This window comes from Apostichopus japonicus, chromosome 11 (assembly GCF_037975245.1).
Source record: "Apostichopus japonicus isolate 1M-3 chromosome 11, ASM3797524v1, whole genome shotgun sequence".
NCBI lineage: Eukaryota > Metazoa > Echinodermata > Holothuroidea > Aspidochirotida > Stichopodidae > Apostichopus > Apostichopus japonicus.
Window position 1 is genome coordinate 13,930,202 of NC_092571.1, and position 27,664 is coordinate 13,957,865.

Here is a 27,664-nt window from a genome sequence, read left to right on the forward strand (position 1 = left end):
TTTGTTTTTAAAAAGTACTCGCACTTTTTCGGAAAGCTAATTATTATCTACACCAAATCACTTTACCTGATTTTCCCTTTGATTGTAAAGGTAGCTTGCGTGAGCTAGATGAAAGTTTTATATGATTTTCGTTTTAAGCGGAATTAAACTCAATGAGGGTATTTCAGTTTTGAGAACACGGAAAATCACGGGCCTCTCTGTTTAAATCACTTCAAAATAATTTTAAACATATTATGCCTTTTTAGGATAAATAAAATTAAACCTGCCTCTTCTTTTTCTGATGATCCCATTTTAGGTACATTAACGAAATAATTGTCTAAAATTTTAAGGATCTTCCAGGCAAGTACTTGCATTTGTAATATATTTAAATGATTTATTATTACTCGATAAATGAAAATATCAGCCTAGATTAGAGCGTGTTGCATATTTACATCATGTTAAGGTCACATGAGATGTAGTTCCCTAACACTGCATTGCTAGAGAAACTGTAAGATGTACTGCAGTGATAGTGCTTGAGATGACAGTGCCATGGACTTGGTTGCAAGTATTTTGGATTATAAACATCCTACACAAACACTGACATTAAACAAAATGTTTAAATATACAGCTTCCTTTAGTCAACATTTGTGGATAAAAACACCGAATTTACCCAATGTTAGGATATAACGTTACATATCTTCGATCTATTTGCACAAATACACTGCCAATAATGGACAGCTACAGTTTAGTTTATGATGTTTCCATATTGTTTCTTACTTATATTTTAATTATTTTGGGAGTAGTAGATCCCTTTAAATCTTGGTGAGTCTTACTCGTATATCTCATAAGAAACCCCCACACAGGAACGTGGAACCATCTGTTAGGTCACCACTTTTCACATTTAAGTCATGAGAATAACCATCAAGCTTATGTATTCTAAAGGTTATCAAAAGTATCTTCTTTATAGGCTCTTATTTGAAATCCAGCTATGAATCCTGGGATGTCGTCTTTCATTACAATTTTAGCGTACGCAAAAGTATTTTAAAACAGTATTACACTTTTGTATGTTTCATAAACTAAGTTGTTTTGTCTTGTTTCCTTTAGTATTCGAAGAGTGGATTAAGGTAGTGTCTGCCAGCAGTGTTTCTAAAGGTCAGGCCTTTTTCATTAAGATATATCTTTCCCGTTCAAATAAAGAATTCTTACAAGCTTCATAAAATACAAATATCAAAGAGCAATGACTTACCTTGATCGGTTCTAGAGATGTTAAATTCACATATTTCATCGTACTGTGATGTAGTTTGGGACTCCAACGGTTCCTGAGTAGCGATGCATCCAATAGTTGAGTTCTGATCACAAGAAGTAACGTACACTAAAAGCTCTTTAGTTCCGTTATTATCTGTGTAATGTTTCTGATAATCACAGCCCTCGGGTTTGAGTACTTCCAGATTTATCAGTGGATACCCGTCTGTTATTGAACAAGATAGGACGACGTGGTATGATGCAGATGGAGATGAGGACGGGCCTTCACAAACAAGAGGTGTAGGAGGCTGGTAGACTGTAAAGAATTTATATATGTAAATGTAATGAGTGAGTATACGGGAGTTATCATCAGTCAATGATAGACGATAAAGTACAAACATCCTCTCGTTGAAGGTTGAACTCAAGGACAGTACCACGAGTAATCCTCCTCAATATATTCGACATTAAGTTAAGTAAATATTTATTGACTTTGCAGCGAACATTTCCTATTTTACTTTTATTATAAAAGAAAGGTCATTGCCACTTAACGACAGGGACGTAGCCAGGGGGGAGCAGGGGGAGCGACCGCTCCCCCCCTTTCAGTGTCGATTTTTTTTTTTAAACTGTAGTTTTTTTAGCATGGTATTTTGTCAGTGCTCTTTTGATCTTGAATACTCGTCAGCTCCGTTAACTCGATTGTAATCGTAGTAACATTCATGCCTACTGATTCAACTACTTACTTAGTTTGGCAGATGCAATTAGCTAAATTTAGCTTATAGCCAATTACAAGCCTACAGTTGGCCACTGCGTAATAACATACATATTGCCTGCCTAACCGCACTCTATGGAATGTCACGAACTGTATGCACAACAGGCGCGTATCCAGGGGGGGGGGCGTTGGGGGCGCGCGCCTCCCGGGTAAGAAAAAGAGGAGAGAAAAAAAAAAAAAAAAAAGGAAAAAAGAGGGGAAAAAGAGGAGGAGGAGACGAAGGAAGGGAAAAGAAAAAGAAGAAAGAGAGAAAAAGGAGAAAAAGAGGGAGTAGAAGGAAAACGCCAAGACACCGGGAAGAGAAAGAGAAACAGTGACATCATTACAGCGCTGGTCCCTATTATATACACAGGGTAGTCAGTGACGGATCAAGGATTTCGGAAGGGGCGTTTGCCTCACCCTACCCCTTACACCGACAACTCCATTTTTGACGTTTCCATTTTTCCTCTCTCACTCATGATCTATATACTATATATGGTCTATCATAACGCGTGTGTGTGTATATACGCCTTAAACAATTGTAGAATTGTGCTATGAAACCAACTGTGGCTGGTCTCGAACTCGACCGTGTCGTCGGGGAACCTGACGCATTTCGGGAAGGGGGCGACCGCCCCCCTCCCCCTTCAGCATATTTTTTTTTTTTTTTATGATATCGCCAGTAATTTCAAAATAGAAAGTGCTTAGATGCAACTTACAAGGCCTGGGAAGTGTCGTTTCCAGCGATCTGGGAGGCATTTTCGGCCAAAATTTACTTGTACGCTTCGCGCCAACAAATGGTCCTGGGTAGTGCCATTTCCAGTGATCTGGGAGGCATGTTCGGCCAAAATTTTCTTGAACGCTTCGCGCCAACTTATGGTGGCGCTACGCTTAGATAATTTGCCTACAGGCTTCGCCCCTCCCTTGGCAAATTCCTCGCTACGCGCCTGTTCGAATTTGTAAAGCAACAGCAGCAGATATCACATCATATCAGTGAGCATGAAAATGGCGTTCCAGGATGAACAGCCTCAAAACTGTCCGACTTGCCCGAAAAAAATAACCAAAATTTCGTTCAACATGTTATGGTCAATATCATATAAACAAGCATCGGTTATTTACCCTACATCGCATGCCATCGTGTACCGTACGGTCCGTGAAAGTTGCGCAGTGTACCGCGGGATGCTAATGTAAACAACCAAATGTCTTATGTAGATGGAGAAAAAGGCATGGAGGTCCAATTATGTCAAAACTCTCTTTTACATTAGAAATGGCGAATTAAGGGCTGCAGCCCCCCCCCCCCCCGCCTCCTACGCCTATGTGTGTAGTGTTCGGTTTCGGAAATATCTGCTATTTTTTTCATTTCCTTCAACCAAGTTTTATAATAGCCGTTATAAGAGGTTTTAATATTTCTACACCAATAAATTAACTGTGTCTGAATTTTCCAAAATTTCTGACCAACATTCTGCATCACACTTCCCTCTACTCGTGCAATTTTGACCGGTCTGTTAGGGGTTGAAGGAGGTTTTTCTATATTGGTTGTCCATAGATGAAATTTTGTGCAACATTATGGATATGTTTTGAAGTGAGTTTATTCACGAGAAGCGTGAATTTTCAAATTCTGAACAAATAATGGGCTTGGAACCTTGAAAAGTGGGCCTGACGGATATTGTGGGCCGCGACGTAGAATCACCTATAAAAAGCAATGATCCACAGGACATGCGATGAGGTCGAACATGATTTGTGACTGGTGACAATCTTCAAAAAGGTTATGGATGGAAAAAAAAACTATCGGGAAATACTTGGTTCTCAGGCAAAAAGTGTACATCTGGTTGGTCATTTTCAAGCCCGAGAAGTGCCATTTCCGGTGATCTGGGTGGTATCAAAACCAGAAATTTTCCTGCACGCTGCGCGCCAACCGATGGTGGCGCTCCGCTTAGATAGTCCTGCCTACAATTTTGAAAATCCATATCAATCGCAAAAAGTGCTCCCCTCCTTTCAAATTCCTGGCTACGTCGCTGCTTAACGATTACCGACACAAATGTGGTGCTAGAAACAAAATATGGCAATATTACGTTAAGTCATAATATTTAAGAGGTGCATTCGCATAAAGAATGTAAAGAAAACTGGCACGCTCTCATATGTAATATGAGACTTAACATAACTCCGTAAGCATTGTACCTTAATTAGCTATGAATAATTGACGAATGCTTCCACAATGTGACGTTACATTGTAGACACCTACACCTCGTTAAATGCATGACTAAGTTAAATACAATATCATCTTTAGCATTAAGCAAAATGTATCTCGGAAGAACCTTTCGAACCACTCCTATATACTCCATATAAAATTCCTATTATCATATGAAATCAATATAATATTGTTTTTGAGATGCCACAAAACGAGATTAGAAAACACAGATGCTATCTTTAATAATTTCGCACAGACTGAGAGCGTATTACTGTACTGTAATAACTATCTTGTTACGAGTTCACTTTTTATGCGTTTACCAGATTTGATACTTAAGTCAGTGTGGGATACAAACATTGAAATACGACATTGTTGTAAGGCAAGAAAAATTGACATTAGAATACAATACAATGTATAGACTGATATTTACATCGAACCTCCTTGCTGTACTTGTATTGTAGACATGCACATCGATGGCTATTACCATCGGTAAAAATATATTCAACATTGTGATTCAATCAAGGCGGTTCATCATTGATTTATATGATGTAGTTCTCGAGGATCCGCGCCAATTTAAAGTAGTTCTGCCATGTAGGACTTTGTCTTGTCGACAATTAACCATGTTAATTTAGTTTTAAACTAGTAACACTACCAAAAACGCATGAAAGTGCTATTCCAAGAACGTGATACAATGATCATATATCACTAGTGTTACCTATATCATTTTATTAGATCAAAGAGCGGATGTCATCGGGCCGTGATTATAATCGCAATGAGACTGGTATAATATATTCATATATATAATACGACACGGAAGTGATCTTGAGCGTGATAGAAACGGCAAATTAGAATTTATTGTGAACTTTATGGACTGCTTTTCTGCAAGTTGTTGTTGTTTTCTTCTTTGTTTAAAGTGATAGCGTCTATCAAGACGACGAGGTTGCGTGCATAAATTTAACACTTACCAGTCCTACCGATGGAGAAATTATTCAAAACATGATACCAAAATTATCACTGTCCCAGGAAATATAATTTGAAGTGGTGGGTGATAAATGTATTCGATTTCGATCCACTAGCATTCCACAAATATTTCATTTCTTCGATTTTCTTCATTAATTTGAGAAACAACGGGAAATATCAATAACATTTTGGAACGATAAACATCGTATAAGATATAAATAAATATCATCTCACAAAGTTGCTATGCAGAGTACTAAGCGTTTTATGTCTGCTAACTGTATTCTTTTGGTCAGTTCGGTAAACATTTTACTAAAACCATAAATAGTTGAAGTTGATATCAGATAACAGTGTGTCCTACCTGGATATTTCTTAGGAACTTCCCAAACACAGCTACCAGATGCTACAGACTAGACGCAGTTTGCGGCTATTGATTCTGATTATAGTATTGAGAACAAGAAATATTAGACAGGAAAAGAAAACGATGATTCGATATCTTAGCTAAATTAGTTGTTGTGCGCTCGGAATATATTCCAAGAAGTCATCATTGTGCTTTTTACGTGACCCGCCATGCGGGATACTAAACGTCACGGCCAAACGGCACTACCGAACCATCCCATTCTGACAAACAAAACTCAGGTCAAGCGAGCCAAAAAAAAACATACGCCCGCCGACCTGCAGAGACAAAACGCCCAACCCCACACTCAAACATTCCAAAAACTACAAAAAGACGACCCACACGCAGCGAAACGAAAAACCCCTCCCCAGCACACCAGCGTCCATATGGATACATACATACATATAGTGGGGCGGATATGTGAAATAATTGTGGGATTTGTGGTAAAAGGATCAAATTTGTTGTGTTCCATGCTGGGACATTTGTAAACATTTTAGGATATAGTGCCAAGCTATTTTTTTTTTCGGTCACCCATTACATGACAAAATTCAAAATGGCCGCCATCCGAATAAAATAAGAATCACAATTGAGCTATATGTGCCAATAGTCATCATTGTATAACGTTATTACTCGTAGTATTCAACATATTAGATTTATGAGTAGTATATTTTGTTAATTTATTGTTGACTCATAGCACTTTTTGTTCTCTTTTATGCAGGATTACGTTATTTGACAAGTTGCTCTTGTTTAAATATGCAAAAGCTGGGCAAAATTTCAGTTCAAAAGAAAGAAACTCAGTATATCCACCGTCAATGAGGTAACAGTGACTCATTACTTTTCGAATTAAATTGGTTGTTTTTAGTACCTTTATAGATGGCAAAAGAGGCAAGGGGAAGCGAAAATATAAGTTGAGCAAGAACTTGAAACTAATCCCAAAAGTCGACGCTCATATAGAGACATGCTAGACAGAAACGAGAAAATTTCTTTTACCTAATCGTCATGAACTGAACACGTTGAAAGAACCTTCAACGTAACATAACTTATACTAAAAAAAAAAGGAAGAAATATACTGAAGAGACCAAGTGAAGACGAGTCTGAATAGAACCATATGTAGTATAACAAAGAAAACTCAAGTCAAGCGAGCCAAAAAAGTAAATACGCCCACCGACCTGCAGAGGCAAACCCCGAACAACCCACTCGAACAATCAAAAAACGACAAAAGGACGACCAGCACGCAGCGAAACGAAACACCTCTCCCCTGCACACCAGCGTCCAATAAAGGCAGCCCCAGATAAACGGCGAAAATCGCCCTCAAATTGAAGGCGAATGTCACACTTCACCGCCTCCAGGACTGACTGCCAAGTGGCAAATTTCCCCCTAAATACTATATTACATCTATTCCTCCAAATAAGTTTTTTTTTTTCTTCAAAATAGCACTAACAGGCAATTCTCCAGGCAAGATCACGGAGCCTGCAATCATTCAGCCTTTAATGCACCGAACGCCATACTTCGGCAGGATGACGTCCCTGTACAAAAATTGCATTCAAGGCCCCAGAACTGTAAACGAGGGCCGGCCGTGACAGGTCAACAGGGGGCAACTCAATTAGAGCTGTGCAAATGACACGCACCACCCTGCTTGGAGTACTACTATGCGGTTCTCTGTTGCTAAACAGCGCCGGACCCATCGACGCAAGTGCAACCCGCCCCAAAAACGTACAAAATATGAACAAGGCAACCCTGGGTCAATTTACTTCCCAGATAAACCACACTAACCCCCCCCCCCCTTCTCCAGGTTTTGGTACATTACCGCCCTCTTGACAAGCTCTGATTAATGACGGTGACTTTCCCCAAGATCCAGCCAGCGGGTGCCAAAATGTTTTGAGCCTGGTCTCAAATACCTCAGCCCTCTCGTTCCAGATGACATCACAAGGTGCATCGTAGCCGAACCATATACCATTAATTTTGATATTCTGATCCGACCACGATGCACCGAATGGTAAGTCTCTGTATCTCCAGCTACCAAGGCGAAGGCCCTTTGTCTTGTCCGGATTCAACTTCGCCCGGTAGCTCTCTCAGAGATAGATAAATCCTGAGAGAGGGCACGAAAGGAGCCCAGACTCGAAACCACACACGTGACGTCATCTGCATATTGAACGCATTTGACGTTGGCACCCCCTGACACAAAGAATGGAACAAGTCTCGATTCCCTTTCCAAAAGACGGGAGAGAGACTCGCTAAACAAAACATAAAGTAATGGAGTCCTTCTTTACTTTAGGTCTTTGTCGACTGCTTTCTACAGAGAATCCTGATAACAGCATACAAGAGTGTGCCGTCATATAACCAGAATACACTACCCATTAACTGAACAAGAATAATGAGTTTTAATTTGCCTATTGAAGTTTGCTTTACAGAAAACAGATGTGGTGAATACTGATAACATTAATATTTCTAGATTGAATTACTGACAAGGAACAAAATCGGATCTTGCATCATTCAGTTATCGTGATTACAAGCTGGCGTAACAGACACACATACAGACACACATACGTGACTGCATATATTAATTTTGCCTCTGGAAGTTCAAGGAATAAATAAGAGTCAAAGAAAAGTCTACCCGGGAACAAATGCAGCAATAGTGCGCGCAAAGTGGGCAGAAAATGTTACGGTTATCTAAATAACATGCATGTGGAAGGAGTAAATAGTTCTCACAGCATCAATGCAGCTAGTGCGCGCGAAGCGACAAATCTGTTTTTTCACAAATTTACTAAATTGGCGCCCAAAATATCATTATTGTATCAGTGTAGCTATAGTACACACAATTCACGCGAAACAAAAAAGTGTTTTGTTACTTTGTCTCCTAAAATACAGTCGTTTTGCTATTTAAGCCTTTCAATTCAACGATGTTCGTATGTTTTACTACACTGCCAAAGTATAACATCGGTAGCGTGACAGGTGAGTTGGGCCTGCTGGTTATGCTAATATAAAATAATATAGTACGCAATAACAGTTTTTATTGGTAACTAGCGTTATAAAATCGTCCCAATTGGGTTCTCCCGATTGACAATAATCTTTTTGCCAATTGTGTCCGAGGGAATTGTCCGGGAGGGTAAAGAGTAAAGGTATAGTGTGGGGGTATTGTCTGGGGGGTAATTGTCCTGGGGGAGTTGTCCGGTCACCATTTAAAGGGTGTGACGTCGTATAACCAGAATACACTACCCACTAACTGAACAAGAATATTGGGTTTTAATTTGACTATCACACGTTGCCCTACAGAAATTGTACGTGGTTAAATTTAAAATGGTGAGTGCTGGGAGATCATAATACTGATTTAAGTAAATATAACTTGTTAACTTACTATAGGCTCTTAGGTCAATGTTTATGTGAATCCTGCAATGGTGTCGTCACCCTTGGTTGTAACTAGCATGTATGTTATAACATATTATGTTCTAATGTAGCTTATATCCGTCACACTGCATGCGGTGTTTCGTTCCTTTAAATTACGAATCAACACAGCAAGGCTTCGCTGGATTACTGTACTAAAAGTACTCGTGTCTTTGTACGGTAATGGAGCTTATGGTCAAGAAAAAGAAGTCACTTGCCCACACCCACCAGCCCACTGACTTTGAAGCAACGCGTGATAGGAAATTGTGTATTAAATAACAGGGAACTAGCAGTTAGAAAAGTACATTGCTTTTGTTGGTGCGATTTAGTATTTGGAAATTGTTCTTTGTCTGAAACATTTTCTTAGGGAATAGGGTATTTTTTATATGTTAGGCGATGACTTTAACAATGATGAGTAGACAGTTTCTCTTTCAAAGCATTTGCGTACAAAAGACTCACCTGGATTACTTTTAGAGATGTTAAACTCACATCGGCCAGAATACTGCGGTGTAGAAAAGAACTCCAGCTGTTCCTGAGTAGCGATGCATCCAACGGTTGAGTTCTGATCACAAGACATGGCGTTAATAGAAAGCTCTTGAATACCGTTATCATCCGTGTAATGTTTCTGAAAATCACAGCCCACGGGCTCAATCATTTCCAGATTTATCGGTGGAAACCCATTTGTTATTGAACAAGATATATTAACGTGGTAAGAGCCAGATGGGGATGAGAAGGGGCCTTGACAAACAAGAGGTGTAGGAGGCTGGTGTACTGTAAAGAGATGATAGGTGTGATGAGAGTAAAGAGTATATATACGGGGGGTAAGAATCAGTCAATGATAGATGATAACTACCAGCATCCTGTCGTTGAAGGTTTAAGATGGAGAAAGAAAAATCAACCTTAGTAATGTTAGGCCGGTAGTAGGACCAATCTTCCTCGATATTTTCTACTTTTACTTGAAATAAATATCGATTGACTTTCTGATTCTGTCTGAATTGTATACCGTTGTAGGAGTAAATTGGTTTACAGGGAACGTCTCCATTAGTACGTCCAGTAAAGTTCATCGCTACTCGTAAACTATATATGTGTACATCTATTTCATATATAGATAATCTACTATGATCTATATTAACAGCAATATCCGGGAAACGAGAAGTCACAGCCTAGCATAGCGTAGCATTCCTTTGAATTTACTGTTTGTCCTTCTGTGCAGTGATAGTGACAACCGATTACGTTACAAGTATATAATACCAGGAAGATGGATATATGCAAGAACTTTGAAACAATGAAACCATCCATGTTTTAATAACTAACGACTTTTAAAGTTGTCCAACGTTGCAGGCTTGCGTTTGTGCCTACATGTATTTGAAAACTATTATGATAGATAGAAAATGATCTTTATTACAATGCGCATGCGTTAATTTGCTTCCAAACTGTGCATGACTGCAAAATATATTTCCGACATGCCAACATGCATGCACGAGTGTGTTTCGAATTTTAAACATCGCTTTGCTTTTTCTTAACTTCAGCAGTTATATTAGCTAAGATGTAAGCTAATGATTTTAATATAACATTGTTATTTAATAACAAACATATTTTTGGAAGGCTGAGTGTGTGTGTATGAATCGTTTGCTGTCCTTTTGTGTTAATTTAGCTATAAATTTAATGCATATACGTGGATTTTGAAACAGTACTCTCCAATAGCATCAAATAAAGTTTTAGTATGTAACGAATGTCATTAATATACTTTCATGCTGAGTTAGACCGATTAAAACAGAGAATGAGAATGCAAATTGGAGCTTGAAATGAAGCACTGACGGAGCATAAGTATATATACATTACCTTTATCATTTAAAAATGATACATTCATCAAAAGCGGATTGACTGTACCTGAAAGTGATGACGCTCTCACGTGAAACATTGAACAAAACTGAATTTGTGAGCAATCTACCTTAATCTACTCTGGTGACCTGACGAGTGAATTCAAAATGTGATGCAACAGTGTAGATAACAACACATCATCAATTGACGGCTAAAATAACATCTTCCAAATGAGGTATTAAAAAAAATCCGGATTTACTATTCTGTATTTTTTTTTTTGGCTTTATATTTCACAACCAGGTGAATTAATATATTCATGGTTCTCGATCATCCGCATCGAATTATAGTTAGCGTTACTTCATCACAGTTTAAATGCAAAAGGCTCGTGGACTCATATTGTAGGAAGATTAGTAACACGCAATTACAAATGGTGAGACCTTTATTTACCTTCCATTGCTTTTCTGGTAGAATCCTTCACCCTTACATATTGAATAATTTATTGAATATAATTAATCGCATTGTTCACTGTGCCGTTATCTGGTATTTATATTAACTATGCACACCTCGATAACGAGGGTCCAAGCCGACTTAGAACTCAATTCGTTTTCAAAGAATATGGCAAAACTTTGTCAGAGAACTGAACACCAGTCTCCATTTCGATTGTCCTCTAACCACCTTACCTAATAACCATCCGTATAATTGTAGTTCTATAATGTGCAAATATATTCAAATTCACTTCAAAAAACAAAAAGACACATGATGTCATCCTTGTTAACGAATATTTAAAGTGATTTCTTTATTGTGGTTTATTACCCTGTCTTATATCATGTTTTACTTTTACTGCTGTTTTTATTACTTTTAGGTTTTCTTATGTTTGTTAATTTTATATTCCAGGTTTTGGTTCTTTTGTACAGTGCTCTTAAGCATGTTTTATTTCATGATAACAGCACTTTAATATATGGTATTTATTATATTATTATTATATTTCTTATTTAAACTCTGTTTTTTCGCCAACAGCTTATCACTTGGATATTTCTGTCGGTTTTTTATCAATCAAAGTAACTTCTTACATTTATGCATGTAAAGAATTTTAAAATTTACAGTCACGTTTTGCCAGATGTTTGAATGATTTTGGTTACTCTGAACATGTGTCTCTAACACTCGACGGCTTGTAGTCATACATAATTGGTAAGAGTAGATAAATGTTAGGTAGAGCTTACCAAATAGACGGTATGTGTGTTGCAATACAGTCGGGCCGACAGTCCAGCCCCTGTGTGTAGGCTTTATGTCAACTTGATAAGTTCCAGCATCTTCTGGTTGGATATTTAGGATTGAGAAATTAAAGCTATAAAAGAAATCCACATGGTCAAAATAATGGTATTTAACTTGGAATAGATAACGATCATAAGTATGATCCTCATGATACCGGAGCAATCCAGAGTAAAGAAAGGGAGCTCGAGGAACAGCATCATCGGTAGCCAGCTCGGTGAAGTTCAAATCTAATCTGATTATATATATAAATATATATGAAAATGAAATATTTGGAAACGATAAGTCACAGCCTAATACCACATAACAGTCTGTTGAATTTACTGTAGGTCCATCTTGACAGTGATAATCACAATCAATATCTTCGGAAAATGAAAAAGTGATCAGAAAAATGAGAAAACAATGTAAAACAGGTACAAATCCCATATCGATAGATCGCGGTATTGTCACAATTATTCACAGTAATATGATGAATTTATTGCAACACTTAGCGCGTCTGTCTGTAAAGCGATGAGCGCTGTTTATGAATCAAAACAAGGAGTCGTTCTTAAGAAACACCCGTACATGCGCGCATGTGTGTGTTTTCATTTGAAATAATATAGGTGCTGATTCAAAATGAAAATGACCAGGCTGGCAATGATTTTCTTTTTTATGGCTACGTGACAATCATAATTAATTTAACTTGTAGTTTCGAGAGAAGGAAGTCTGCTGATGTCTGTAGTGTTTTCATAACCTTTCAACTTGTAATCTTACTGGATGCAAAGCAGTTGAAATCGCTCGGATGATTTTATTTTATACATGCAAGTCAAACATATATGAACCAGATTCACCACTGAATGAGTTGTTATACGTATCTATTAAAGACAGAAAACATATCTTTAAGGCTAAAATGAGGAATCCTTTGACGCAAGTTTTTATATTTCAACAACTTAATATCGTACCGATTATCATACTCAATATAAGATCATTGTAAGTAATTAAGGTAATTGTAGCCATCTATTGTAATATTTTAGAGAGAATATTTCATATGTTTATCGTTTTGTATCCAAAATTTCCAAGATGGTTAAGCAATATTATCATGTATGTGAGACTGAAAAAACCGACCATTTGGTTGCCTAGTTTTTCTTCTACAATTTAATGCTCCGGCCGAATGATCCAACAACGATATCGAGTGCATCCCGAGCAGAGAGAAGTGAAGTGCGGGAAGCTACTAGTCCAGGGGGGGGGGGCGGTTGGTCCCTCCCATGCAGCCCCTGCATTCCGTCCCGCCAACCCAGAACACTTTTCAATGAATTTGATGACTATTTAATAATAATAATAACCGCAACAACCCTATGAATATCACGTGGTTTGAAGTGGAGATCTCGTTCATGACAATAGTCCATTATTAATCAATCACAACTTTGTTGCGTCACTTTAGATGTTACAATTTAAAACAGCAAGCTTCTATATTATTTCTTGATTTTTGTTTAATGCGTTTCATTTTGAAATCATGTAAAACGATTATTGTCAATTGGTTAAAATGCTATAAGGATTACATGTTCAGATCCTTTGACTTATTCAATTACCTTTCTTCATTCAAGTGTGTAACAGGGGACCTAGCTGTGCATGACTCATTGTATACAATGTCCATGCCGATTCTCATGGCTTTATCATGTAAAATTGGTAAAGGTGGGTACCCAATAATCAGATAAAACTGATGTGTTATAATTTATGACCAGTTGCTACTGAGAAGGACACAAAATTCTATGCATATATGGATTGACTGGACTAACCACTCAGGTTTCGCCAATTATATCGTACAATTTTCAACCTGTGTTTTGGTGTTATAGCATACTTCAGTTAATACTGACGGCTGTCTCTTATTCAAATAAAAACTGATATTTCAGAGGCGGAATAACCACTGTTGTGCTTTGCAAGTCCCCGGGTTCGGACGGGCTTCCGAGGGAGTTCTATCGAACCTTTTGGGCTATAATTGGACCTGATATCAGAGCCGTCTTCGAAGAGGCCTTCCAAAACGGACTGTTGAACCAAAGTCAACGTCTGGGCATGGTTACTTTGCTGTCCAAGTCCCCTTGGATCCCCCCTTGGATCCCTTGGACCCCTTGGGACCCCTTGGATCATCGTAACAAGCGTCCGATAACCTCGTTAAATGTGGATTACAAGTTGCTGGCTATTAGCTTTGTGCAACCGCCTTGCACTGGCTATGCCGCATCTTGTGGGTGGTGTGTGTTGTAATTGTTTGTTGCTGATAGTTTAGTTTAACTACGGGTAGGGTTTGGGTTTAGTGCATTGTAGGCCGTGACGTTCGCGGATCACGTTTACAGCACAGTAAAGTTACCAAAAACTATCGGTTCAAAACCAATGGGTGTACCATATTACGTAAATACGTTAAATGAGAATATCAGCATATAGGCAGGGGGCTTGGCCTCGTAGGCGTTGTAATAATTCTGCCCAAAGTCGTTCAAGGGGAATACATTTCGGATATTGATGATTGAGCATTGTTCCTTAGATCTGAAAAGTATTAGAGTGATCCCCTTAATTACGTACATAACATAGTTTTCTATTATTTTCTATTTTATTTTCTAACTCTTCCTTATCTTTTCTTGTTCTGTTCCTCTTGTATTTTTTCTGGCTCTCTATAGCCTGGTTTGCATGGATGTAGGTGATAGGTTGGGTGGACGGGGCGAGGTCATATTTGCATTCAAAGAATTTGTGTTTCTTCTTTCTCTTTGATTCTCCTCTCTTATATGCTCTCTCTGGACTTCTACTCAACATGTTTCCTTTAACTTTCTCAGCAGCCCTAGTCACTTCAATCAATTAGCATATTGTTTGATTTACCTTGCATAATTTTATTCATTCTATTTATCTATTCGCCGTCCAATTGTTCTTACTCTTTGAACCAACTATACTTTCTATTCATTTTACGCAACTAAGAACCTTGGCGGTTGAAGGGACTAGTCTATTCAGCCACCGCCACAGACGATATGTCTGGGACGCAAAAAACACATTCCATACTTGTCTTACGTTTTTGGGAGATTATCTCAGCACCAGAGAACGTCATAAAAAGATGTTACCAGGCGATGGAAGCATTGCCAAAGACCTTTATATTCGTTTATTATAGATACAAAGCATTGCAAGTGCCCTCGATGTTTACATTGTGAACTTCTTAAAAGAAGATCTATGAAACTGAGCTGGCGCCCTCACTTCAAGAGAAAGTTATCTCTTGCTTCTAAATGAGTCTTTGAGCTCCTACATGTGCAAATGCTGCTTGTATTTTGTCATTAACATAACGTCATTTGGGTTATTCTTTCAAAGTTAATTAAAGATAGTCTTCACGTATACAAACAGGTACATAATATTTGTGAACATATAAGTAACACGCTCTCCTTACCATTGGCTAATCTTAAAATAATATGTGTATTTTAAGACATTGATTATACACGTTGTCGATTAATATAATTATTATGGCTTTTAAATACCTCATAGTTGTTAATGGGTAGATATAATGCACAAATTCTACGACATGTTTCACGGTATCTATTAAATCTCTTTTAATAAAAGGATATATATTATTTCTTGCTTCATCGAGTTATACGACTTATTGTATGTTGTGTAAAACATGGAATGCTAGCCCCTCCTATATTTCCTACTTTAACCAACTTCTATCTTCCATTTCGTTTATTTGATCGTTTTATACCATCTTAAAAGAATATTAATAATGTCTTAACGTCGCTAACTTTAAGCAATATTGTTATTTTACAACAGTCACGTCGTCAACAATTCTTGCTCTTTTACAACGTTCTTATTTTCAAAGTTGGTCAGCCAGTTGAATTGGCCCTCTCATGTGTTATAATATCACTTTCAACCCCAACATCATCTCTCAAGAAAAGCTGCTGTCTCACAAAGATTGTTTCATTTCATGTTCCCGTGTGCCTCGTAAGCGATACCAAGCTATTAATTGGGGCGAATCCATGTTGTTTTTTAAGGAAAGGGATTGCCCTTCGGTCGATGCCTCCCATGTAGGCGGTGGTTATGTTGGCAGCATCCTTATGGAAAATTGTGCAATCTGAGGAATTTGTAAACTATAAATTGGATTTGATATTAAGTCTAAGCACAATTGTGCTACTTTTAAATGTTGATGTTAGGTTAAAATGAGGGAAGTGGTGAACACCCCCACTCATGAATCAGCTGCTGTGATAACAATATCCACTGAGATCGACATAGAACTTAAACTAGAGCAAGTCTTCTACAGTTCTTGACTCTTAAGTAAGCTCACCGATGCCATATTGCCGATCCCGAAGAGAGATGATGAATGCTTCAACGAGAAAAAAGAAAGAAAGATATATCACTAATAGTTCGATGAGCAGTAACATGATTAAAGTTCTTCGAGATGAAACACAGTTAGATCGCTTATCAAACAGTACGAAGTGCTTGTTCATCTCACCCGTTACATTTCTTTGAATACAAAATATGTGACACTGTAACACCAACATGAATACATTTCCTGTTCATTACGCCTTTATTGAACATGCTTTGATCATGTTCATGAAGTGTTTGCGTGTGAGTTTCCCTCGCTCTCTCCTTTGAATAAATGATATATGTATTTAAATGATTAGACTATATATTATTACCTATATTGTTCTAATATGGTGTAAATATTGTGATACAAAAGACAGCTCGTAGAACCTAAGCCAACCATTTCAAGTGAATTAGATGTATTCATTTCCAATTCTCTCAATCCGCTGAATTTATAAGCGTCATTAAACTTGGGAAATGGACAAACCACAAATCACAGAGACTGCTGTGTAAGTTTAATAGATACATACAAAATATATAAAGACCAGAAATGTAAGATAAAGATGAGTAGGATGTAACGGAGACTCACGTTTGAAGCATTTAATATCAGCGTAGCCAGGGGATGGCGTTTGGGCCGGAGGGTTGGTGAGCCTGTAGGCGGACCGTATATTGTGTGTCAACGTGGGGATGTATGTCGTCGTGGCTGTGCGTGTCATGTAAAAAAAGAGAACATAATATTATACATATTCTTCTGATTACACATGTGTTGGTTGACTGTAGACTACCTAGATGTACACCCTCATATAGTATTACAGTCATTATATTTATTACTCCCTTTTTACTCCACTTCAATGGAAAAAATAAAGTGCGTAGAATTGTGAAGAAACGTTCGTTCTTTTCTTTTCGCGATAAATTCACCAAAATTGCTGTGTATTTCAGTTCAATGAAATCATAAATAACAAAACAAAAGCAAGTAGGATGCTTGATATTTGTGCTTTAATCTGTCACGGTTTTGTAGTCTGACTTTTTACCTGAAGATCCTCTCACTGAGATTTGAAGTTTATCTTATCTGTCAACCACCGTAAGTTAACTTTTATTTAAAGTAGATTCTTAAAACCGTAGCTATTCCAGGTAAAAAGAGGCATTTTGGTTAGCACATAGTCATATGCTAGGGTGAATAAGTGCTATACGGCGGATATCAGAGGACTCTTACGGCGAGTAACCTGTACACTTTACCAATGAGAAGATTGTCTTTGTTATAACTTGAATAAAATGAGTGTTGAAGGTACCACGAGGTTAGTTCACGAGAGGTCCGCGAAGTGCCCGATGAAATATGAATCTAGAGTCAAGGGAATCGGTGATACGGAGAATTGATATAAGATGAGTTCTACCGCTGGTAGTTGGGTCATGCTTTTGAAAGCTGTAAATAATGCGCCTACCGCATACTGATCATCTGTAAAATTAATTTAACTAATGTAAACACCATTATGAAACAATGCATAGAGATTGACAAATACTAAGCAATCTATCCAGACCACAATACGCCACATGAATTTGAATCACAAATACAAAAAACAATATGATAAAAGCAAAACCCAAATAACTAATTATGAACGCAAACAGTGCTAAAACATAAAATAATGAATTTTACTTGGTTACAGCGTAAACTAGTTCTCTAAAACATGACATCACATTGTCCCAAACACCAGTAGGAAGAGATCCACAACCTCTTAAACACCTATAATATATCTTGAGTCAATAAAAAAAAAAACTAATATCACAAAATCAGAAAGCACTCATCCAAAAGGATATGTACAAAACCGAGGAAAGAAGTAACGGCACATCTGGAATCGTAAAGAATACTCATTCTGTCCTACGGAATAATCAATTATTTGAAATCTCTTTGACCTTAACGGCTAGCCAGACGATAACAAGAAAGGTCTCTTAAAGCAAAATATGATCAGAAATGATGATAAAAGAAACACATTGAACACCAAACGATTGTCTATAGAGTCTAGCACAAATACTAAAAATGATAGTTCCAGAACCACAGAGACGTTTACAAACCCTTAACTATAATATACATAACGACGGAAAATACTTGTAATTGTCAAATGTCAGTATTCTACCATAAGGATCGGTTTGTAAAGGTATATTATATAATAAATGCTATCATTTTCTCTTCTCTGAATATCTTGTCATATGATACACTTAATTTTGAAATGGTGGTTGCCATTCGTTTTCATTTAACAATTTAAGTATTTGTTCAGCATAGTTATAGTTTTGTCTTTTATATTCGATTCAATGATTAAAAAGTCAGGTGAATATTCATTGTTTCTTTTTCGAATATTGTTTGATCTTGTGTAGAATAAATGAAGGAAGTGATTTCATTTCTTGATCGAAACAGTTTGGGGTAACTTGTTTTCGTAGGAAAGGTAATATAGACACCTAATCTGCTTCCTGGTTTTACTTTCATAATTCAGAGAACACTCATTTTAAATATATTGAAAGTATTTTTTTTAACGAAGATGACACATAATCACATTTGGTGTCATTAATACTTTCACTTACCCAGGAAATCATATACTAATAACTGTAAAGAAGTTTAATTTTACTTTCCCCTCCGTTAATGAATGATCAATATTGTCTTGTTTTGTTAGAGTACATGACGCTGGCGTTCATTGACATACTCTTACCTGATTTCTTTATCAAGCAAGTCGAAAGTCCATTAAACATGACATTATTTCTTGTGAACCACTGTTACATCAGAGAGGTGTCTACAATACACCCTTAGTTCAATTAAATCAGTAAAACAATATTTTGAAACTTCTTGACGCCTGTTTCTCACTTTCAGCTAACGCAGCTGTTTGGGCTAACCAAAGGTAATAACAAGATCCAAACATACACGTATTATTTGATACCACTTTACAGATTTTAAATCAGCATGTGAAGAATATTCGGTTTGATTGGTTTGATTGACGCCTGTTTCTCACTCTGAGCTTACGCAGCAGTTTGGGCTGATCAAAGGCGCTACATACCTGTGGCGTAGCTAGGGGGAGGGGTCAAGGGGGCACTGAAATGGGAGAATGAGAGTAACAAAAATAAGCACTTTTTAGAAAAACATGACGAAATTGATGTTTGTCGTCAGGCATGAATTTTCCAGTTATAAAATCTGAACTGTAAATGTAAATGTAAAGGTTTTTATTAGCAAATGTATAGATTGTGATTTCTTTTCAGTCCATTTCAACCGTTTTCTCTTCTTTTTTAAAACAAATTCTGTTCTGTATTCTGTAATGACTACATGTCACGGAAATTTCGGGTATTTCAGTATACACTTCCAAGGCAATAGATTTCGAAAGGTGGAAATATCATAGGCGTAGGAGCACAATTTTATTTGTGGGGGGGGGGGGGCTGTAACGACTTGCCCGAAATAAATAACCAACATTTTTTTTTCGCGCGCTTTGCGCGGATTTTATTTTTCTTTCAGTAGTGTTGGGGCACAATTTTCTACTCTTGCACCCGGACGCCAAAACCTCTAGCTACGCCAATGCTATATACACGTATCATTTCATACGGGTTCACTGTTGATACGTACAATCTAAGTTATGTTTCATCTGGTATAACAGTCTACGAGGACCTTAAATATGGAAATGCTGTAAGTCAAAACACGATTAACTTTATAACACTTTACAATGTATTTTTTGAAAATCCTATTACCAACGTTCACAAGGGAATTTCATTTTGGTTGACCCCAATTAGATCCCGATGTGAGAGTGGGGTGGTATTGGCCTGCAGGTCACGTGAAAAGCACATTTAGTTTCCTCAGAGGTTACATCCGTTGAGCTCCGCGATGGCTACGAGAGATGTTTATCCTCTTATTTCGCTGTATTCCTGTGCTAGGCTTAGGCAGTCAATGAGGTGGATGTGTGTGAGCCGACTCCATTGGTAGCAGCGCACTGTTGCTCTGTACAGGTAGTCTCTGATTGATCGAAGCCATTTTTTACAGTTTATTCAGGGACGTGTGTTTACCGGGAGGGGGGGGGGGGGGATTTCTGGGGTAAATAAGGTAATTTCGTTTTCGGTCGGTTGCAAGACGAGAAACTTGCCTTATTAGACCAATGTATATATTTAACGTATGCGATGTAGAATTAGAACGAGATGAGATATTATACCTTCTTTTAATATTACAACTCTGGGGTCTGGTGTCTGCTTCCTGATTTAGAGTTAATCTGTACCCGTCCCCCATCTACCGCCCCTTCCCTACGGTTGGTTTCGAGACAGGTTTTCATTGGTGGCAGCGGCGGGATTCTATTTCTGGTGATTCTGGTGATTTCTGGTTGATTCTTTGCAAGCTCTCCATGGTCGTAATACGTACGATCTACGTTTACCAGTGACGTGGCCCGTCAGAAGGTTGTCACGTTGCTGAGTAACGTCGAGGGGATGACAGTTACTCCATACGAGCGATCTGTATAGGTAACTCTCATCCATGTAGGACTAGAGGTGCGGCAGGAACTTGTCTCAACTGTTTTAGGTCGGTTTGGGGCTGCAAGGCTGCCAAAATGTGCTCCTATGCATCAAACGCTACGCAATTCAGTATTGCGTGACCCGCGCACGGCGGCGGAGAGAAGTTCTTGAAGCTGTGCGCGGAGGTGAAGTTTGGCGACCCCTCTGCTGTCATCGCTTTGCAGACTTATCTCGATGAAAAGTACCACGGTTCCCGCGTCAGGGCCTGTGTCGAAGCGGTGGAGGCTGAGGAGCGCCCTTCACTGAGGTTTTACCATTCCGTTAGCTCATCGGCGGGTGACAGACCTGTCCCATCAGTGCGCGCTACTAGTGGGACCGTGGTTGGTGACCCTCACGGCATTGTCCGCGTGTACAAAGATTATTATTCGAGTCTGTTTGCGCGTGGCAATGTCGACTTGTCGGCACAGGCCGAATTATTGAGGGGAAACTCAAAAACTGTTCCCACGAGGTTAATGATATTTTGGGGCGGAATAACCACTGTTGAGCTTTGGAAGGCGCTTTCGAAGATGAAGAATGGCAAGTCCCCGGGCTCCGACGGGCTTCCGGGAAGGTTCTACCGAACCTTCTGGGCGGTAATCGGACCCGACATCAGAGTCATCTTCGAAGACGCATTCCAAAACGGACTGTTAAAATAAAGTCAACGTCTGGGCATGATTACTTTGCTGCCCAAGTATGTGGACCCCTTGGATCCTCATAACAAGCGCCAGATCACTTTGTTAAATGTGGACTACAAGTTGCTGGCTAAGGCTTTGTGCAACCGCCTTGCACTGGCTATGCCGCACCTTGTAGGTGATCCCCAGACGTGCGCAGTGAAGGGTCATTGCATCCAGCAGAACTTGTGGTTGATGCGCGACTTGACCGACTTTGTTATTGAGCGTGATCTGCCATGTGCATTGGACTCTCTTGACCGGCAGAAGGCCTTTGACATGGTGGATCGCGGTTTTTTAATGAATGTATTAGAGATGTTTCAGTTGCACCCAAATTTTTGTAAATGGATTTCTGTTTTGTATCAGGAAAGTTTCAGTTCCGTGATCGTAAATGGGTTTTGTTCAGAGGTTTTTAACGTGGAGAAGGGGTGCGCCAGGGGTGCTATCTGTCTCCATTACTTTATGATTTGTTTAGCGAGTTCCTCTCCCGTCTTTTGGAAAGGGACTCGAGCCTTCTTCGATTCGTTGTGCCAGGGGGTGCCAAAGTGAAATGCGTTCAATATGCAGATTACGTCACGTGTGTTGTTCCCAGTCTGGGCTCCTTTCGTGCCCTCTCGCAGGATTTATCTATCTTTGAGAGAGCTACCGGGGCGAAGTTGAATCCAGACAAGACAAAGGGTCTTCGCCTTGGTAGCTGGAGATACAGAGACTTACCATTCAGTGCATCGTGGTTGGATCAGAATATCAAAATTAATGGTATATGGTTCGGATACGATGCACCTTGTGATATCACCTGAAACGAGAGGGCTGAGGTATTTGAGAGCAGGCTCGAAACCTTTGGCACCCGCTGGTTTTCGATCTTGGGGAAAGTTACCGTTATTAATTGTTTTGTTGTGCCCATCTTGTGGTACCCGGGCGCGGTGTACCTAATTTTGCGTCGCGTCTTGGTGCGGTTGGAGAGAGCGATATTTCCATTCATTTGGTCGGGTGGTACAGAGCTTGTCAAGACTTGTTTGGAGGAACAGATGTGAGATGGTTTTTAGGTGGAAATTTGCCAGTTGGCAGGCACTCCTGGAGGCGGTGAAGTGTGACATTCGCCTTCAGGTTGAAGGCGATTTTCGCCGTTTATCTGGGGCTGCCTTTTTTGGACGCTGTTGTGCTGGGGAGGGGTGTTTCGTTTCGCTGCGTGCTGTTCGTCCTTTTGTGGTTTTTTGAGTGTTTGAGTTGGTGGTTGGGGGTTTGTCTCTGCAGGTCGGTAGGCGTATTTACTTTTTTGGCTCGCTTAACTTAAGTTTTGTTTGTCACAATGGGATGGCTGGGTAGTGCCGTTTAGCCGTGGCGTTTTGGATCCCGCAGGGCGGGTCACGTAAAAAGCATTTTGCCACAGTAGCTCTCTCATAGATAAATCCTCAGACTCGAAACCACACACGTGGCAACATCTGCATATTGAACGCATTTCACTTTGGCCGCACATGGCACAACGAATGGAAAAATTCTCAAGTCCCTTTTCTAAAAGCTTAGAGTGAGACTCCCTAAACAAAACCTAATGGAGACAGGGGACACCCCTGGCGCAACCCTCTCTCTACGATATAAACTTCAGAACAAAATCCATTCATCATATGGAAAAACAAATACAATGAATAATCTCCGCCTGTGTACTCTTTTTGGAATAAATGATGCTAATATGAACGTTTCAAAGAATGAAATAAAACTTTCTGCTCAGTCAGACTGTTGCATTCTCAAAGCAACATCTATAGACGGACGATGGATAATGTAACTTCACAAAAAAAAGGGGGACGTTTTGTCCTGAAGTAGGTAAAATTAAAGTTTGACCAATTTCAGCAGATACATTAATTTTGGAAGAAATATTCGCCGATCTAGAATACGAAAAGGTAATGTCTAGACAGGGAAAGTTACATTCTACATAAACAAACTTTAAATTATAATTATAATTTTACTTATCCAACCTAATCAACCACATTGTTAATAGAATTTAAATAATTAATGGCATTGAAAAAAACTAAATTTAACTTAAAGAGATGCTTTAAGCACAAGTATATATGTTATCGCACTTTTTTTAATGGTTCAAAAATAGTCATACTATCAAATAAATCACTATTTGTTAAAGGTGATGTAATAACAGCAACGTTGTTCTTATTTTGAAGTAGTTGATGACATATCAAGAGAAGAAGTTATATTTGGCACAAATTAATCAACTTAGGAATTGGATGAAGCATGTCTTCATATATTTTGTTCCTAGAAAAACACAATACTTTCTTCCTCCGCATAAGGGTTTAAGTTTTTAAATGCATTTAACAGCCACTGCAAAACTCGCAATGGAATAAACTTACTTATTTTATTGTTACTCATTTCGTAACTACCGAGCTGTCTGGAATGTGTTGAAAAGAATCCCTACAAAGAAAAATCTCTGTTTATCCGAGACAGTCGTTAATCACTAAACTTATTAATGAGAGTATCATAAAAATACAGTGTGCTTTGTTTCGTTATTGAGCATTGTTTGAAATTGAAAGATTAAAAACAAATCAATTAAGGAAGTAATTTTTCACGAATCAAAGCAACTATTCAAATCGTTAGCCTGTATGTAGGAAAAACAGAAGAGAAATTACACTTCTATGTTTTACTTTCACAATTGAAAGCATGGTAAGTTTAAAAACAAGTGGAAATTACATTTTCTTACGAATGACATTTATAACCATTCTTTACAATAACCTTCTATAGTTTACATCAACTTTATTAACTTTGAATTCAAAGGTGTTTATTAGATGCTTTTCAAATGCTATAACAAATGAATACGTCTATCGATACACAACAATTTGAAGCTCTCTTTGGATTTTGTTTTACCTTAAAGGGTTCAGAATATAGGGTTAAGAATTAATGTGATGATTGTATTCATTGATCGTTATAGCATTATACTTATATTCGTGACACAAAATACCAGTTATAATGTAAGTGTTAATAATACACTAATGAATGTTACAGCAATAAAATATGCAAATACTGAACTAGAAATTTTCATAAAGAATGTCGCTGTCTTGTTTTCTTTAAGATACATTTTCCCGTTCAAATAACGTAAAGACTTAAAGTAATGACTTACCTTGATCGGTTCTGGAGAATGTTAAATTCACATCTGTCAGCACACTGTGATGTAGAAAGGGACTCAAACTGTTCCTGGGTACAGATGCATCCAATGGTTGAGTTCTGATCACAATAAGTAACGTAGACTAAAAGCTCTTTAGTCCGTTATTATAGCTGTGTAATGTTTCCGATAATCACAGCCCTCGCATTGCATTACTTCCAGATTTATCGGTGGAAACCCGTCTGTTATTGAACAAGATAGGGCGACGTGTTATAGGATGGAGATGAGGAGAGGCCTTGACAAGAGTTGTTAGATGTGATGAGAGTAAAGTTTACACGCGAGTTATCATCAGTCAATGATATATGATAAGTAGAAACACCTGAGAGCGTTTTACTGTACTTTAATAATTATCTTGTTAGGAATTCACTGTTTATGCGTACATGGATAGTAAACGTATTTGATACTTGAGTCTGTGAGGGATAAAACACTGAAATACGAAAATGTTGTGAGGCAAGACAACCTTGACCTTAGAATACTTTTCATATATTTAATGAGACGGAATTGATTTTGTGCGTGATACTAAGTTGTGGACTGCATGAAAAACGAACAACAACATTACAAGACACCCATGTCTCTTTTGTAAGCCGACGAGGAGTGTGCATAAATTTAAAACTTAAAGTAGCCTTCAAGTTTATGAGGTACTATTACCAGCCCTATCGACGGAGAAATTATTCCAACCAGGATGCCAAAAGTATCACTCTCCCACGAAATATAATTTCAAGAGTGCTAAGCAATTTTTGACTGCAACCCATTTTACTGGGCCAATAGTTTCGGTATTATCCCCAGCCCACTCCTGTCTGTTTATATAAAAACACGTGTTTTGCCACTAAAACATGAACGAGGTATGAATAATAAATTGAAAGCACCGGTGACCTAGAAACGCTGGAAGCAGATAACAGTATGTCTTACCTGGATATGTCTTTGGAACTTCCCAAGCACAACTATTAGAGTAACTGGTGATGGACATGAAGTCCAAGTGTCCCTGAGTAGCAACAAAGCCAACTGTTGAATTACCACTACACGAGGTAATATAAATTTTAAACACATTAAATGTTACCTTTAAGTGAATAATAGTGTTTCTCAAATTTCCCTCTTTTCAATAACAAGCAACTCTACAACTGAATATAATTGTCTGGTCTGGAACATGTCAGTTCAAAGTAAAAGTAATTATTCTGAAGTAAAGTAAGAGTTTTATATGTCACAGAAGGGAGGTGAAGGAGGATGATAAACTGTAAACAGACGGCCAGCATGCTGCAGGAGAGTAGCATGTATAATATTATGATCATAATCGACCAATGGCACATGGTACGTTCCAGCATCTTCTGGTTGGAGGTTTAAAACTCTAAAACCAAAATCATGAAAGTGCGATGAATAATTTTCAAGTGAGTAATTAAAATAAATGTTGATTGACTATATGCTCACCATATGACCATAACGGCTCAGTTTCAGCAAAAATACGGGCAGATGTCACTCCGATGTAGGCCATCTCAGTGAAGTTTAACTGAAATCGAAGTATATATATATATAATTCATATTTATATGAAAAGGAAATATCTCAGAAGGCAAAGTCACATCCTACAACAGAATAAAAACCTGTCAATCTGATAGCTGGTCCATCTTGACAATTAAAACTACAATCGATATACTCAGACAATTACATTTACTGGGACATTACGACGAATAAAATAAAAAATTGTAAAATCTCCATTTGTAAAGATATCAGATCTTTAACAATGATTATCCTGTACGTTACGAACACCGCTGTCTAACTCTGCAGTGTCGTCTTTAACAATGTTTACACTGTGCTTTATAACGGCCGCCGACTAACTCTGCAGTGCAGTCTTCTTTCGATAGAAACTAATAGTAGACAGAAGGTATTCTGGAGTAGGTTAAGGATCGTGCGCATGCACGGAATTGTTAACACAGGGAAAAAAATACTTTCGTCACAGTATTCAGTGAAAAAATATAAGTACTCTCAATTCCTGTTAATCTGCCTTCGGAGTGTTGATTGTAGAAGGCAAAGAACCAATGTTTATTTTTCTCGGTTATCCTTTCAATGCTCAGCTTACCATTTGTTACTCTCAGAGAATGGATGATGATAACAAATGTACGAGTTATCTCTCTCATAGTTTCCATTTGTAAACCATATGACTATATGACAGTAATGTGTGTATATACAGGTAAATATAAACCAAACGCTGGTTATGCGAAATAATTCTCTGACGCTGTACGTAACTTTTAAATGTTAATGAAACGAAATCTCATTTATATTTCAATGAAATACTGCGTGAAATCTTAAAAAAATGAAACGAAAATCGCCTTCAACCTGAAAAGTGAATGTCACAATGACAAGGTTGTGCAGAGATGTCGTTGGTTCTCTTAAAAAAAAAAACGGATGTGAACTGAATATGCCAGAATGTTTCACATAGTGAACGTAGGGCAAGCAATGTCGCTTATTCCACTATTTAAATCTACCATGAGCCCACACTACATCTTCACCCATTCGACACACACCAAAACGGTAACAACAGTCCACTTTTAATTACAAAAATATGCTGCCTCAACTAGGTCACCACACAAAGGTTATAAATATTTCCTAATATTTGTCCTAATACTTGTCATTAAGCCTTTGAAGAAGATCCTGCTAGAATCTCCCACACAGGCACTCTAGTGGATAAGCAGTTTGCTAACAGTTTTATTTTATTCTAATATTTTCTTCAAACTACTTTAGGCTCTAAGGTCAAAACCTTAGGTGAATCATGCAATGGTGCCGTCTTCCATGGTTATAACTATCACATGTTCTAATGTAGCTATATCCGCCACTGCGTGCAGGTCTCCGTTTCTTAAAATTGAAGACTATTAAACAACATAACAATGTTTGTACGTTAGCGTTGAACGTATACAAAGATGAACCTGGCGATGACAGGACAGGAATACCAGGAAGCGCATGTAAAATGGAGGCTTGGGATCAAAAACAAGAAGTCCCTTAACCATACCCACCAGCCCACCGACTTCGGAGCAACGCGTGCAAGGAAACACTGGGCTTAAAGTCATTTTG

The 27,664-nt window shown here is 38.3% G+C and overlaps 1 protein-coding gene and 1 long non-coding RNA gene across 4 annotated transcripts in view; both read right to left on the reverse strand.

The window, feature by feature from the left end:
- Window positions 1-1,497, reverse strand: part of LOC139975689 (uncharacterized) — a 53,856-nt gene extending 52,359 nt beyond the window's left edge. The window contains exon 1 of the mRNA XM_071983799.1: window positions 1,226-1,497. The gene's annotated coding sequence lies outside the window, so the exon portion shown is untranslated. The remainder of the gene's footprint in view (window positions 1-1,225) is intronic.
- The window catches only part of LOC139975693 (uncharacterized), a 153,413-nt gene extending 126,378 nt beyond the window's left edge, over window positions 1-27,035 (reverse strand). Inside the window, exons 1-5 of one of the 3 annotated variants that reach the window (XR_011795835.1) lie at window positions 26,029-27,029; window positions 25,516-25,588; window positions 24,565-24,788; window positions 16,868-16,981; window positions 12,990-16,297 (exon numbers count right to left, since the gene is read on the reverse strand). This is a non-coding gene — a long non-coding RNA (uncharacterized lncRNA). Of the gene's footprint in view, window positions 1-12,989; window positions 16,298-16,867; window positions 16,982-24,564; window positions 24,789-25,515; window positions 25,623-26,028 lie in introns of those variants that run through there. The other 2 variants (XR_011795833.1, XR_011795834.1) reach the window with 2 other exon arrangements.
- Window positions 27,036-27,664: the final 629 nt, after the last annotated feature.